Genomic DNA, 15,786 nt, shown 5'->3' on the forward strand with positions numbered 1-15,786 from the left:
ATGAACAGAGTAAACTTAGAAAGCTTGGGAGAAACACTGTGACTAATTGCTATTAGGACTTGTTCCTAAGATACACAGTTAGGACAGCAGAGAGGTGATGTTCTTAGATTTTGATTGTTTTATTAACACCTAATAAAACTAGGCACCTGGGCCAAGAATTAAAAAACAGAATCTAGAAGTAAGAACAAAAATTTTCCTCTTATTGAAGCACCTCCCAGTTTTGTCAGCTACTGATAGCTTAGCCTACAAAATGTAGGAGTCATTATAAAAAACTGATGAGTAGCCTTGGCTGGGTAGCTCAGTTGATTAGAGTGTCCTCCCGATATGCCAAGGTTGTGAGTTCGATCCCCAGCCAGAGTACATACAAGAAGCAACTAATGAATACATAAATGTGTGGACCAACAAATCGATGCTCCTCTCTTTCTCTCCCTCCCCCATTTTCTCTCTCTCGAAAATCAATCAATTAAAAAAAAAAATCCTGATGAGTAATACTGATTGGTCAAAAGGAAACTGATCTACTGAGATAACTTTATGTATAAAACTTCATTTTGTGAGTTAGATCTCATTAGGTAATATTTCCACTTTTGTCTCCATTTCAAGAGCTGGAGTCTTGGGCAAGTTGTTTAAAGTTTTGAGGAACGCTCTGCCCATGGTCTTCTCAAATTCTTAGAACCAATTATTTGAGATTTGGTTAACTTTACCAGTGAGAACCTCCAGTGGGCCTTCTATGAATTGGACAAGGACAAGTGCAAAGAGTTAATTGATATAAGCAGTTTGAATCTTATGCTCTCATGATTTCCAGAACATGTTTTGTCCCATATTTATACTTTCTTTCCAAACACATACTTTGTGGCTGTTAAAATATCAAGAATTGAAATACTGGTGATAATAATGCTTACGTTTCCTTAAGTGCTTACTATGTACCAAGCTATGCTAAGTACTCTACATTCAAAAATCTTATTTTCTATTCACTGCAATTCTGTAAGGTTGATACTATTACTATCTCCATTTTACAAATGAGAAAACAGGCACAGAGGTTACTCATTACCCACATTCTTACAACCAGTAATGTCTCATGTTGACAAGCCATTAATAATCTTTACCTCCTGTTTCTCATCCTTGATTGCCTTTCAGTAAATCTGAAAAAATCACCACACAGTGCAGTGGTTCCTAAGTCACCCAAGAGTCTTCCAAAATATGTTTTACCTTTGCTTTCTTACTGTTATACGAAGATCACTAAGAGCTGCCTGTGGATGAAATCCGTAGCCTGGATAGCGCCATTGGTGCCAAGCCTCTTGTTGCATCAACTGGAGCATATTGTTGACATAAGCTTTTTGGTCAGGGATGGTCTTTCATGCTATTTTAGGAAGTTAGGATAGGGCAAGAGGGTTTTAAGCAGAGGAATTTACACACATATATTTGCATTTAGGAAGGTCATTATGGGAAGATACAGTAGTCCCACTTTATCTGCAAGGGATATGTTCCAAGATCCCCAATGGATGACTGAAATCATATATATTATGGAACCCTTTGTATACTATGTTTTTTCCTATATATAATACCTATGAGAAAATTTATAAGGCACAGTAAGAGATTGACAAAAATAACTAATAATAAACTAGAACAATTATAGCAATATACTGTAATGTGAATGGGGTCTCTCCATCTCTGATAACTAATCTGATAACTGAGATGGCTACTGAGTGACTAATAGGCAGGTAGTGTACACAGTGTGAAGTCACTGGACAAAGGGACAATTCCCTTCCCAGGGGAGTGTGGAGCAAGACAATGCAAGAGTTCATGTTACTGCTAAATGAACTGCCCAAGTTTATTAACTGAAACTGCAGATAAGGGGGACCACTGTCCAGTAGTACAGAAGGAGGCAAGATGAGAGGCAGGGAGAGAAGCTCGGATGCTATTGCAATGGAAATACAATGGTAGTTCTCAGACTAGTAGGGATCAGTCCCTCCCAGAGAGTTCATTACGACACAGTCTGCTGGAGCCACCCCAGAGTATATGATGCAGTGGGTCCAAGAGTTTGCATTTCTGAAAAGTTCTCAGGTGATGCTGATGTTGCTGGTAGGGGAGCCCCACTTTGAGAACCACAAGACCGGTTGTAGAGTAATGATTTGAATCAAGGCTGTGATAGTGAGGTTAGGGATGAGGGGAACACCTTTAAGAACTATTTCAGAGGTAGAACTCGACTGCACTGGTGATGAGGTGGAGGGAAGAGGCAGGCTTTGAACTTGTGACTGCGTGGGCAAAGGTGGCCATCAGGGAGCTGGAGACCCAGGAGGAGCAGAGTTCTCCAAGGCACGATACTCCCAGAGTTAGCGCCTGTTGCTTTACCTCTCCTTGAGGGTTTCCTTTTAAAAATGACTCAATTTTTCTACTTCGGCAATGTCTAGTTTTCCGGGTATTATGAAAGTATTTTATGAGGGCCTTTCAATAAGTTAAATGGATTCTGTGGGTGGTTTTATGTCACAGGTAGGGATGTGAAAGGAAGAGGAATTCCAGGAGAGGTGAACGAGGCCGGCAGTGGGTGTGTGTTTGGGGCTACAACGCGTCCTTTTCTCCTTGCTTGTTCCCTGCAGCGCGGCGGGTTCAGCTGCAATGGCAGATCCCCGCAAAGAGAGTCTCCTGATGGGCATTCGTTCTGGACATTATCACTGAGCAACCATTGAAGTTGTTCACCACTTAAAACAAGATGAACAATAATTTATTGTTCAACTAGGACACAATGGAAATAGTGCTTGAAAGGGGAAATCGTAAAAGGGAGAAGTCAGCAGCAGCAGAATCCCCCCCCCCCCCCCCCCGCTTTCAGTAAAACACATCAATCAACTGCCTGGTAAACTCGTAAGCAAGGGATTGGTCAGCAATCGCAGAAGCCGCGAGTGTTTCCCGACGCTGAGCCCTTTGCACCCCGTCAGTTCCGCTGGAGGCACTACCGCAACCACAAATGAGGAAGGATGTGCTCGCGGAAAGACGCTTGTTGGCCCCGCGGCCGTAATTCATGCTCCAGCGGTGCTCCGCCTGGAGGTGGGAGAATGAAACATTTATGAAAATGCTCTTTCCCAGCTGCACATCATGTTAGTCAAAGAAAAGCAAGCAAAAAGCCAGGCATCCGCTCTCAAACAGACCATGCTGGTTGTGATTTTGCTTGTGTGAGAATTTTGAATGTGAACCCACTGAGTGGTTCATATCCGTGGCTTGACTGTTTCACTGCATCGCAAAACATCTTACTGGAGGACCCATGAGGGTAGCAGAGAGTGAACTTGATCTCTGGGTTGCAGGTGTAGCCTGAAGCATTCTTCCCATACATGAGAAATTTCTTTGCAATGTCACTTTACCCCTTAAAAATAAAGCATGCACGTTTTGCATTCTTTTCCATTGATAACCCCACATTCTAATAGTAATAGTCATCTGTACTTTCTCCCACTGGAAGGATAAAATTGAAGAGATTCTCCCCACATGACACTAAGGCAATTCAAACTAAGGCAGTTTTAACATTTTGTAACTCTTTCTGCTGCTCATTAAGCAGTTAGAGGCATTTTCTGAAAATGCTGTTAATTTCATCTAAGGAGAAGGGCACAGGAGGTCACCAGAAGGAGAAGAATCCAACTTTGGTTGGAAAACAATGCAGTCTGTTTTGAATAAGAACAGCAGTTTAATCAGCATTGGCCTTGTGTTCATACAAGTTTTGCTGACATTTTTTTCTCTAAATAATTTTAATAACACTTAAGCTTGCTGGTATTATCCGAGAATGTGTGGAAAGAGCACTGGGTTGGCAAATGAAGTACTGTCAGGAATGAACCTTGTGCCCCCTGAAAGCCACTTCATCTTGGTTTCCTCACCCATAAAATGAGAAGCTTAAACTCAGTGATCTCTGATGTCAGTTCTAGCGACCAAATCCCTCTTTTCAGGATGGGGGCCCATGCTAACTGTCCATGTGCACTGACTACAAATACTTGGTGAGAACAATCGCAGGGAAAAAAGCAAGCCTACGAGTTCAGATTGGAGCTGTATTTTCTTCTCTCTTGAATGATGTGGCACAGGAATAGGGCTAGAATAATATTTATTTTTAAAGAAATATTTTTTAAACAAACATTTATGTAGTGCCAGGTACTTTTCGAAGCTTTAGACAAATACTGCCTCATAAAATTCGCATGATCTCGCTGTGAAGTGGGTGCTAGTATTATCCCCATTTTACAGATGAGAAAACCAAAGCATGGAGAGGTTAATTAACGAACTTGTCCAAAGTTACAGTTCATAAGGGCAGAGCCAGGTTTTGAACCCAGGCTGTCTGGCTCTGAGTTCATATTCCTAATTGCCATGTGATACTGCCTCTCCATAATAATAGAGGTGACATATGTCCCCTTATAACCAGGTTGTGCTGCAACTGGTGCCATGGCATTTGTGCTCATGGCAGAAAGATGAATAAGATTTGGCTCCTACCTTCTTGGAGCACACAGTTTAGTGGAGGAGAGAGAGGCACCAACAGCATATTATGGAAGTGCTTTCAAAAGCAGAAGTGAAGATCTACGGGAGGTGGAGGACGGAGTGGTTCTGTCTGGTTACGGGGAGGTGGGGGCCGAGGTGAAGAATGCAAGGGAGGCTTTGAAGGAAATCTGGACTAAGAACTGGAGGAGGCTCTGGATTTACCAGGGAGAGAAGGGAGAATGGATGAATCTGAGTTGAGCATTGGCAGGAGGCGGAAGTGAACATCTCTTGAATTATTTGAACCTTTACATTGAGTGTGTATTTATTTAACAAAACCAAAAGTAATGCTACCTAAGCTTAAAGCATAATTGTTCACTTTTTAAGACATTAGCTTTTAGAGAAAGCAAAGCCATATTATATACTTGGCTTCCTTAAAAAAAAAAAGTTTTGAAATCAAATCTGGGCCTTGCCACTCATTGGCTGTATGTCTTTGGCTTTGCTGGGCTTCAGTTCAATTTTTTTATAAATTGGGGAAGAAAGGAATGAATGAGACAATGAATAAAATAACTACCACATTTTGACACAGAGGAGATTAATAAATGTTATTTCCCATTCTCTCATCTTTATAAAATATTTTCCCTATGTGTATTGGGTCAAATCTTGGATAGTTAACTTGGGTGGTTAAAGAATGCTGAGAGCACAGCTTCATGGCCACAGATGAACTTGTCCTTGTACATACTCAGCTTCTGTGATTTGAGGACGGACGGTAGACGGGTGCTTGAGATGAAAATGTCTTAGGTAGACTCTAATTAGCCTTTGCAGCTTGGTATAGCACAGAGAGAAATCTTGACATACCACCAGGAGCACTTCTCAACTTTTCCAATACATGGAGAACTCTCCTGAACCCAGGCAAGGCCATGACAGATGACAAGCATCAAGGTGCAGGAGGAAAATCTTACCTGCTCCTTTGACGCATATGCATATCTCTCAGATTTCTCACAAGCAATCCAAGAACGCCCCGGGTTTCTGGGCTTATTGACTCAACTGCTATTGTTTTTTCCCAAGGCTGCGTTGCAAAAAGATGCATTTGATTTCCTATTTGTAATTATCCACCTATTTTTCTTTACAGCTCTTTTCCAATATGATCTTGGGTAAGATTGCTGTGGCCTAAGCCAGCCCCACGTGGACTACTCTCGCCTCTCCTACAATTATCCTCTCTCCCTACAGACTATTCTCATCCTTGCATCCTGAGGGGTCTTTTTTTCTTTCTCTTTCTTAGTGATCTTTAAGAAAGCCCCACCCACTCCAGTGGCTTCCCATGCACTAGAAGTAAAGCTGAACATGACCCTGCCCTACAAAGCTCCCACTGAATTCTTTCAGCGTTATCATTTGAGACCTTGGAACAGGACAGTGGTTGATTTCCTATTCTGTACAATAGTAAAATACAAAGTTTTATTTTGCTCCCAGAGTAAAGATGGTTTTATGCAGTGATGACACCTTTTGAATAGTCTATTGTTACATTGAACAAGCAGAAGGAAGCTGTGGACATAGAAAGAAAAACACATACACACATTTCTTTGACATAAAATTACTTGTGAAGTCCTGTCAGGAAGGCCTTGTAGAAGATAAATTAGAATATATCACCAAAATGTGACTATGGTTGTAGGAAAATGTGTGTTTATGAAATGCCAGATGCAAAGGCTATGGATCAAAGGACTGTATGGATTTCCCAAAGAACCAAGAATAAAACTGCTTTGAGCTTTGGCTGACACCTTGTGGAGTGTGACCTTTGAATAGTGAAGCATTCATTGAGTTCTTACTGTATACAATGTAGGGAAATCAATCCTATGGGGGCAGTGGAAGGGAGTGTGTGCCTAAAAGACAGAACACATGCTTTTCTGAAAGGCATTCATAACTAAGGAGAGAGAAAATAGCTGAGCACCATAAAGAAGGGAGACTAGAAGAACCAGGGTAACCAGCAGAGACATAGTGTGTATGTGCTGAGTTGGGAAGATGGGGAAGGATCACAGGCTTCTGGGGAAAGATTCTCATGGGAGGTGAACTTTGAGCTGGGACTTAAATGGTTCAGATTGTTTTAAGTGATAAGGAGCTCATTGGAGGAGGAAGTAATAGCTTGATCAAAGATATTGAGAAGGGTCCTAGGGAGATACATATAGGAGAAAACTCAGGCAGACAGAGACAAGGGCTATGTTGGCAAAGAAAGTTGTATTTCCTTAAACTACTGTCATATCTAGATAAGGACGAGCATTACAAAAATTAAAATAGAAATGTATAAGAAATGCACTGGTACTTAAAAATAAGACAATTGATTTGGGCTTTTAGTATTTTACAATGCAACTCCCAGGAATGAGATTCTGAGTTGCTTTGCTGAATCATTCATTCCCCAGCATCTGTTGAGTACTATGTTCCAGGCGTCAGGTCAGGTGCTCCATCCTAAAATATGACATAAACACAAATTTTTCTTTTTTTGGGAAAAGGAATGCTATAAAAGATAAATGAATACATACACACCCTATTGTTGGGAGTAACGCATTCATTCCTAGAATAGTATGGTGCTGGTGTGAATAAGGAAGGGATATTTTTAGAGAGCTTCTGTCCCTACTTTGGAATACGAGGACAACACCTGCCACATTTGGCACAAGATAATCACTGCTCTCCAGCAGATATGCACACAAGCAACTGACTCAGCAATGAGGGTGATTTCAAAATCGACAGCAGTTTCTGGGCACAGGATTTCAGCTCTGAGTGTCTGTTGTAACCCCATGTTAATTCCTTCAACATTTTTAGTAATTCATAGTTGCAAGTACAAAATTGTTAATAGCAGGAGCATAAGGACAGATTATTATGACCCCTGGAAATTAAATAGTGTGCTTTCGTTATTGAAGAATCAAGTCAAAATATTTTTAGAGATTGTTCTTTCTCAGGCTACAATTAATTAAGTTCTAATATTTCACCAAATGAGTTGGAAGAAGGAAAATGTATTTTTTTTGTCCATTGCATTTAGCTCATTAGCGAGTGATCCTCACCGTTGAATAGTATGAGCTGTTAATTTATAACCCAGATCATATCCTGCTCTCTCAGTGTTCTTCTGTATTGAATCAATGTTTTCTCTAGGAAAAATATCTAAGGAATATATTCACCCATGAAAAGAATGCTGAACATGGCTATTAGTTATTTTTTCTCCAAATTCCTTAATTCCTTGATTCAAGTAGGAGATTATGAAAAGGTCATATAAATGAAGTTCTGAAAAGAACTGAGTGACCCTAGGTCTTCTCTGTCATCTTAAATGACACGCGCTGAATGATCATTCCCTCAGGTTATAGGAGGTGTTTGGCCTTATGACAAAACCCATTCTCCTAATTAACCTCAAACTAATGCATGGAGTATTTTTAAACTTGTGGAAATGCAATAGCAGAATTGATAACAACGGCTAACAGTTCTTGTCAACTATGTGCTTCACATGTATTAACTCATTGTATTCAGCTCTGTGAGATAGTAACTATTACGGTCCCTGTTTTACAGATGAGAAAACTAGAGTACAGGGAGGAGAAGAATTTCATGTAAGGCCACTGAGTTGGTTAGAGGAAAACCCATATTTTGAATCCAGGTGGTCAGTAAGGAGTGCTCTGAAGCAGTGTGCTTTTTAGCCTTGGGGGCAGTATGAGCAGAAGTGACCAACGAAAACCAAAACAGTTATAAGACAAACCCAGGAGTACAGTATTCCCTCACTTATCGCAGGTATTACGTTCTAGACACCGCCGCCCCCCGCCCCCGCGATAGGTGAAAATCCACGAAGTAGGAATCTTAAATTTATTTTAGTATTTATATATATTTAAGGCTTTATAAACCCTTTCCACACACTTATAAACCATTCCCAGTCCCTTATTAACCTTTCCCACACTTTTATAAACACTACTTATGTTCTTAAACATATTCTACACTCTTAAACCTACGCAACTTTAACAACATATGTATACAGTACCGCAAAATCCTAAAATATAGTGAAAAATCTGAGATAAATAATTAAATATAATATTTAAAAAAATCCCGTGATACAGTGAGGCCGTGATAAGTGAACCACAATATAGAGAGGGACTACTGTACTCACAGAATATAGAGAAAAAGGGGAAAGGATGAAAGAAACCATAGATGAGAGATGGGAAAACAGAGGTAGATGAGCAAGCCTAGGAATTAAAGGTATTCCTGAGGTGAAATAGAAACAAGTAGAACAAAAATAATTATCAAAGTTATAAGTGATAAAAACGTTCCTGGGTTAAAAACATGTCTTTTTTTTTTTTAATCCTCCCTGGAGGACATGCCCATTGACCCCAGAGAGGGGAAGGGAGAATAAAGAGAGGGCGAGTAACCTCCGTGTGAGAGAGAAGCATCTGTTGATTGTTTGGTTGCCTCTTGCACATTCCCTGACCCAGGGACCAAACCTGCACCCAGGGGTGTGTCCGACCTGCAGTGGAACCTGCAGCCTTTCAGTTTATGGGACAACATGCCAATCAACTGAGTCACACTGGCAAGGGCAAAACATGTCTTTTTATAAAGATAAAATGGGGGCTCTAGTATTTCAAACATGACCTAAGATCTAAAAAGGAAGTCACATATATATAGACCAACAAAATTGTTAAATGAAAGAAAAATAAGTTACATCAAATGATATCAATTATTTTCAAAAAATTGAGAAAGGCTTTGTAAATAACTCATAATTAATTTAGGAGGATGTTTTCCCACAGAATATTAAAATGTGTATCTGTCGCCAGGTGGTTCAGTTGGTTGAAGCATTGGCTCATACACCAAGAGTTTGTGGGTTTGATCCCCAGCCGGGTACATACATATGCTGTGGGTTCAGTCCCCAGTTGGGGTGTATACAGGAGGTGAGCAATCAGTGTTTCTCTCTCACATCAATGCTTCTCTCTCCCTCCCTCCCTCCCTCTCCATTCCTCTCTCTCTAAAAAAAAAAAAAAAAAAAAAATCAATAAACATCTTTAAGTAAGGATAAAAATATATTAAAATGTTTAAAAATAAAAATATGGATTAAAAAAAGACTTCTGAAAGATGCATTGATAGAATAGAAGGAAGAGTCCTGAGACAGACTCATGTGATAAAGGTTACATTTAAAATCAGTGGGAAAGGATAAAGGTATCAGAGATTATGCTAGGCAGCAGACTGAACAATTTGGGAAAAAAGTTACTGTATACCACATCAAAATCCCACTCAACTTAGAGATATAAATGTTTGAAAAGAACTGAAGTAAATGGGATATGGAATAAGGAAATAAATGTAGAAGAACTGAAGTTAATATGGGTGACTATATATATCATCTGGAAGTGTGAAAATCAAAGTATATTACCTTAGGCAGACACCATAAACTATAAAATAAAAAGGTTTGATACATAAAGAGGAAAATGGTCTCTATGTTAGAAACACCATAAATAAAAATAAAAGACAGATGCATGAATGATATACTGCTTTCGTAATCTGTGTTTTCTAAATTTTCTGCCACAGGAATGGTACTTGGTATTCTCTAAGGGACTGGATTACAGATGATGTCAGAGAGGCAGAGAATGAAGGTTAAAAGGACTTTGGTGCCAGACAAACTCCCTTCCAATATTGGAATCCTTCTCGTGTGACACTGGACAATTCCATCTAATGTCTTTGTACCTTAGTTCCCTGATCTTTGTAATGAGGCTAGATGCTACTTTAGAATTGTAAGGATTAAATGTGTTAGTATATATGCATGACTCTTAGAAAGGTGCCTATTATAGAGTGCGCCCTCTTAAGTGATAGCAGTTATTATCTAAGACTTTTTCTAGTTCCAACATGCTCTGGTTCTGTGGAGGACTGAAGAGTAAATGGAAGCTAGGAGCAAATTATTCCTTTCCCTATGGATTAACTGACTTCAGAAGAAGGAAACATCCTAATGAATTGTGCTTTCAGCTCAAGTTGTAAGGGAAACCTGTGGTTCCAGGCACTGGTCAAATGGGGCCAGTTTATAGGGCTCAAAATATGTTACTGACGTAAAGAGGAAACAGAATGAGAAACAGCATGTCCCTTTCATTATCTCCATGAGCAGCAAATGTCTAAAATGGTAACACAAACTGTAGGGAAGTGGGAGGGCATAGGTGGGGAGACAAATTCTCTTTGCTCTGACACATGGACAGTAAATGCCATTCCAATTTTTCCCTTATTTTCTTCCCTACACGAAAGCTGATATTCCGGATATACCTGCTACAAATGACCCTTTTCCTCAACTTAGTCTTTTATTTCCTGTTTGACTCCGTGGCAGTGTTGATGAGCTGCTCATTGTCTCTCCATGGTTGTGCACATGGCACACACCTGCCAGAGCTGTGATGAAAATCACCGATGTGCTGAGCGGAGGAGTCATTGTAAACCCGCCATGTATCCACATGATGTCTGCACAGGACAAAGGGAAGTGAAGTAGCGACTCCCTGAAATACAGCTGCCTTAAAGTTGGTTGGGAAAAAATGTAAGACCAAAATCCATACTGGATTTAGAGGCTCCTCCTTTTTTCTTTTAAAGTTATGTATTTTCCTTAGTACAAAGTCAATTTATGCTAATTGTAGAGAAAAAAGGAAATATAGACCCCAAAATAACACTACATATAATCCCAATCCCAAAATTTTCAGAGGATTAAACAATGAATGGGTGCAAAGAATAAATTACTCTTTTAAGAGTACGCAGATCTTTTTGCAAAATGTAGTCAGATGATATTTGGTGTTTTATACTTTTTTTCCCACTTACTATATTACAAATATATAGCACTAGGATTGTAAAGGATTTATGAACCCAATTTTATAGCTGCATAAAATTCTATTGTAAATTTTATTATAAATATCATAATTTATTTTACCTATCTCCTGATTTTGGACTCTTGGATTACTTATATCCTGTGACTATTGTTGCGCAGAAATCTTTGGGGGTATGAGTTATTTCCTTAGCATAAATTCTTAGAAATTAAATTGCCAGTTCAACTTTTTGAATCAGTTAATTTCTAGTTCAAAGTTTACATATATCTTAAGGACCTTATACTTTGCCAAATTGCTCTGAAGAAAGGTACTATCAATTTATCATTTACCAGCTTGTAAAAATTCCCAGTTTTCCTTATCTTTGGCAATTCTAGGAATGGCAATTATTTTTCAGCTTTTCATTTTGGATGTACTAGTCTTGCCCTCATGAAGATTTCAGTCTAGTGGTGCTGGAACAACTGATTAAACACACAGGAATAAATGAAGTTCAAGGCCCATTTCATATTTATAAACAAAACTTAATTGAAATAAATCAATGACCTATACTTAAATGGTAGAATTATAAAGTTTCTAGAAGGAAACATAGGAGGATATCTCTGTGAACCCAGAGAATGCAGATTAGAAATAATTAGAAAAAAATTGATGAATTGGACTTTATTTAAATTCAATATGCCATATGATCAAAAGATATCATTAAGAAAATGAAAAGCCACAATGCATAGATCTGACAAAAGGGTTGTATCCAAGAACATGTAAAGAACTCTACAACTCATCAATAAAAGATAAAAAGCCCAATTTAAATGGTACTAAGGACATGAAAAGGGGCTCCATATCAGTTATTAGGGAAATGCAGATTTAAATCACAGTGAGAAGCCACTTCAAACCGGCTTACATGGCTAAAATGAAGAAGACTGCAACAAATGGTGAGGATGTAAAGTGACAGGAACTCTCATGTTTGCTTGTAGATGTATCAAATGGTACAGTCATTCTGGAAAAAGATTTGCAGTTCATTAAAAAGTTTAAATCTTCATCTACCCTAAGACATATCAATTCTATTCCTAGCTATTTCCCTGTGGAGAAATAGCATGTCTATTCAATCTGTCCATAAAAAGATGTATGTATGTGAATGTTCATGGATACTTTATTCATAAGAACCCAAACTGGAAACAACTCAAATGTCCATCAACAGAATGAGTAGACAAACTCTTGTATATTCATACAATGGAATACAGCTTAGAAGACTTAGCAATAACATGGAAAAATCTCAAAAACTTTGTATCCCGTGAAAGGAGACAGAAACAAAAGAGTTCTCAATGTATGATTCCATTGATATGAAGTTCAATAACAGGCAAAACCAATGTATGTGATAGAAATCAGAACAGTGGCTGTCAATGAAGTCTGTGAGTTGGTGGTAAGAAGCCACATGGAAGCTCTTTGCAGTGATGGAAATGTTCTGGATCTCAATTTTTTTTTTTTAATTTGAGTGTACATGTTTGCTAATAATCATTGAATCATACCCACAGGATCTGTGCCTTTCTCTGTATGCAAATTTTACCTGAATAAAAAAAGTACATTGTTGATATATTAAAGACTTCAATGTAAAAATGTAAAATAATAAAATTTAGGAGCATATTTTAGTGATGTTGGGTAAGGAGAACGTCCTACGCAAGACAAGAAAACCCAGTTGCAATAAGAGACTGAGATATTAAACTTTAAAAAAATTAAAAATATGTACCTTTAAACATAAAAAATGAAAGCAAAAGATAGAAGATAAAAACAAAATTCTGGTATCTATGATGGACAAATTTAACAACCCTAATAAACAATGATAAAAATAAGGCAACTGACCTAATCTTTAAAAATGGGCAAAGTATATACACAGAAAATTTATAAAAGAAGGCAAATATCCAGTCAATACATGAAAAGTTGCTCTATTTCACCAGTACTTAGGAAAACAAAAATTAAATTATTAGTGTGTGTTAAAAATGGAAAACTTTGAAAACACTATGTGTTGGTGAAATTAAAAATGGGTAGTCATACATTTTTGGTTGGAATTCGAGTAGCGAGAACTTTTTGGGAAAACATCTGGCAACACCTGTCAAGGTTTAAAATACATCATACCATTTGATCTTGCAATCCCTTTTGGTAACCTATGGTGTGGAACAAAAACACAAATACTTACAGATATACAAATAAGGATGTTTATTTAATGTTGTTTGTGGTGGCAAAAAAACCAAGTTAGCAATAATCTGAATAAACATTAATGAAAGAATGGTAGGATAAGTTATAATACTCTTTACTACAAGCCGTCATACTACAAAAAGAGTGAATTAAATTTACATATATTAAACTAGAGGGATTCCAATAGTATATTATTATGTGCAAAAAAACAAGTTGGAGACTAATGTATAACATACTATCCCATTTAGGTTAAAAAGAAAAAGAAACGAAAACACAAATATGGACCTTATCGGAACATGAATGTGTAATGCTTCTGCTTTCTTCAGCAATTGTCACTTTTACATCTTTTTCAACCCCCCCCACCACCACACTGAGAAACACGAATGCTTAGTAATATTTAGCCCAATTCCATAACTTTTCAGTTTTTAGACTCATTTTGATTCTCAAGACTCAGCCAAAGATACGCATAAGCTTATGCCTTTTACCCTAGTCTCAACAATCAGGTAAGCTGCTACTCCCCTCCTCCAGAAGAGTGAGAGGGTAGAATTGTTGGAAGTTCCTCATGAAGGTGAATGTGTTAGTTAAGTTTCTATTTTATGAATCTAGCCAGGACTTTAAGGGAAGAAAGAGATTAACACACCCTACACTAATTCACTCTATTATTGATAAAAGATGAGTTTCTAGGCTGTTGTTAGTGGTCATTTCACTTGCTTTCTTTTTACTATGTCAATTTAATTAATTTTTCATTAAGGTGAGAAATTTAGAGTAGTAAAAAAATAAGTATCTAACTGAAAAACTAGTTCCCATGGGTGTATGACATGGAAAAGACTATCAGTAGAAAGAATATCCAATGAAGTAAGTAATAAAATGTTTTCCTTAAAAAACCCATCTAGAAATCATGACTCCTAGTGTCCAAAGTTTGTCATCAAGGAATAAGGACACCTTTGTTTATAGGGTCCTCCCGAAAAACCAGAATTGATCTTACTACTTTACTGTAAATGTACTGGTTTTTCTAAGGACATTTGGAATTTTTCAAATGAATTAGGCCTGAAATATAGATGCAGAAAGTCAATTAATTTATATGCTGCTTCTCTTCCCCCTAATTTACGAGTATTTTCCTCTGGTTCACATGAGCGTCCCTATTGCCTTCCCAACTGTATGCAGCAATTATCATTTCCACTTGACCTAAAGTTTCTTACCAATGCTGAGACATCTCTGTTGACTTCTCTTGGGTCTCTTCTGCTTTTCCTTCATCCAAGGATAAAGACTTCTGCATCCTAGAACTTTGTCTTTACTCTTTTTGTCCATGGTTAAGATTATTCACTCTCCTCTCATGACCAAATACCCCTATTCAAAGTAGCTGAGAACTTGGCATAGTAGCTGAAGGCTGCTCTTGATATTGGTCCTGGCTGTTATTCTGATTCCTGAGGGTGGGCCACAAAGCTGGCAAGCTGCTCTGTGCTGGAGGATTTGCTACCACATAAACAAAAATCATGTACAGAATACCTCTGGATAAACAGTTGCCTTCACTCTTGGCTTGGCCTTATTGACAAAATACCCATGGCTGCTACAGAGAGAAAAATCTCAAAATGTTTATAATAAGTCATGATTTGTAAAATGCAAATAAAAAAAAAGCAAAGACTTTTGGAGGTGGAAGGGACAGAAGTCAAATCCTTTTGTTTTATAGTCAAGGAAGCACAAGCTCAGATGACTTATCCAAGGTCACACAGCTGGTTTAACAGCAAAGTCAGAAGTAGGAGTCAGGTCTTGATACTTGCTATTGCTAAATTGTTGGCTTGTGAAACCAAAAACAGAATCAGTGTAGGAAAAGCAGTTCCTGATAGCCTTTCTTCCTGCTCACTTAAAAATACCTTCCCAAACAACCTGAAAGTTTTAAAATCATGCTTTGTCAGGCTGCCTGTTCCATCAATTTGAGAGCCATAAGAAGAAATCCCTTGGAAAATACTTGTTTTGGGTGTGTTAAGGTGCGATAAGTCTTTCAGAAATAATTGTAAATTAGATTATTAACATTTCTGTCTTCCTAAGTCCTTACTATTGTCATTTAGAGAATGTAGGTAGCTTTGTTATGTGAAGATACCTGGTTTGCATATTAGAAACACATGAGGAACTTAAAATAAATATCAATGCCACCTGGTCCCACTCTTAGTGACTGTGATTTGATTGGTCTGGAGTGAGATCCAGGCATGAATATTTAAAAAACAAAAAAGCTTTATTGATTACGCTGTTACAGTTGTCCCAATTTCTTTTCCCTTTGTTCTCCTCCACCCAGTGACCCCCGTCCCTCCAGTTGTCCCCCCCCGCTTAGGCCGTGCCCATTGGTTGTGCATATAGTTCTTCTCAACATCTT

The sequence above is a fragment of the Furipterus horrens genome, unplaced genomic scaffold (genome assembly GCF_987537825.1).
Source record: "Furipterus horrens unplaced genomic scaffold, mFurHor1.1.pri manual_scaffold_4, whole genome shotgun sequence".
NCBI classification, from domain to species: Eukaryota; Metazoa; Chordata; class Mammalia; order Chiroptera; family Furipteridae; genus Furipterus; species Furipterus horrens.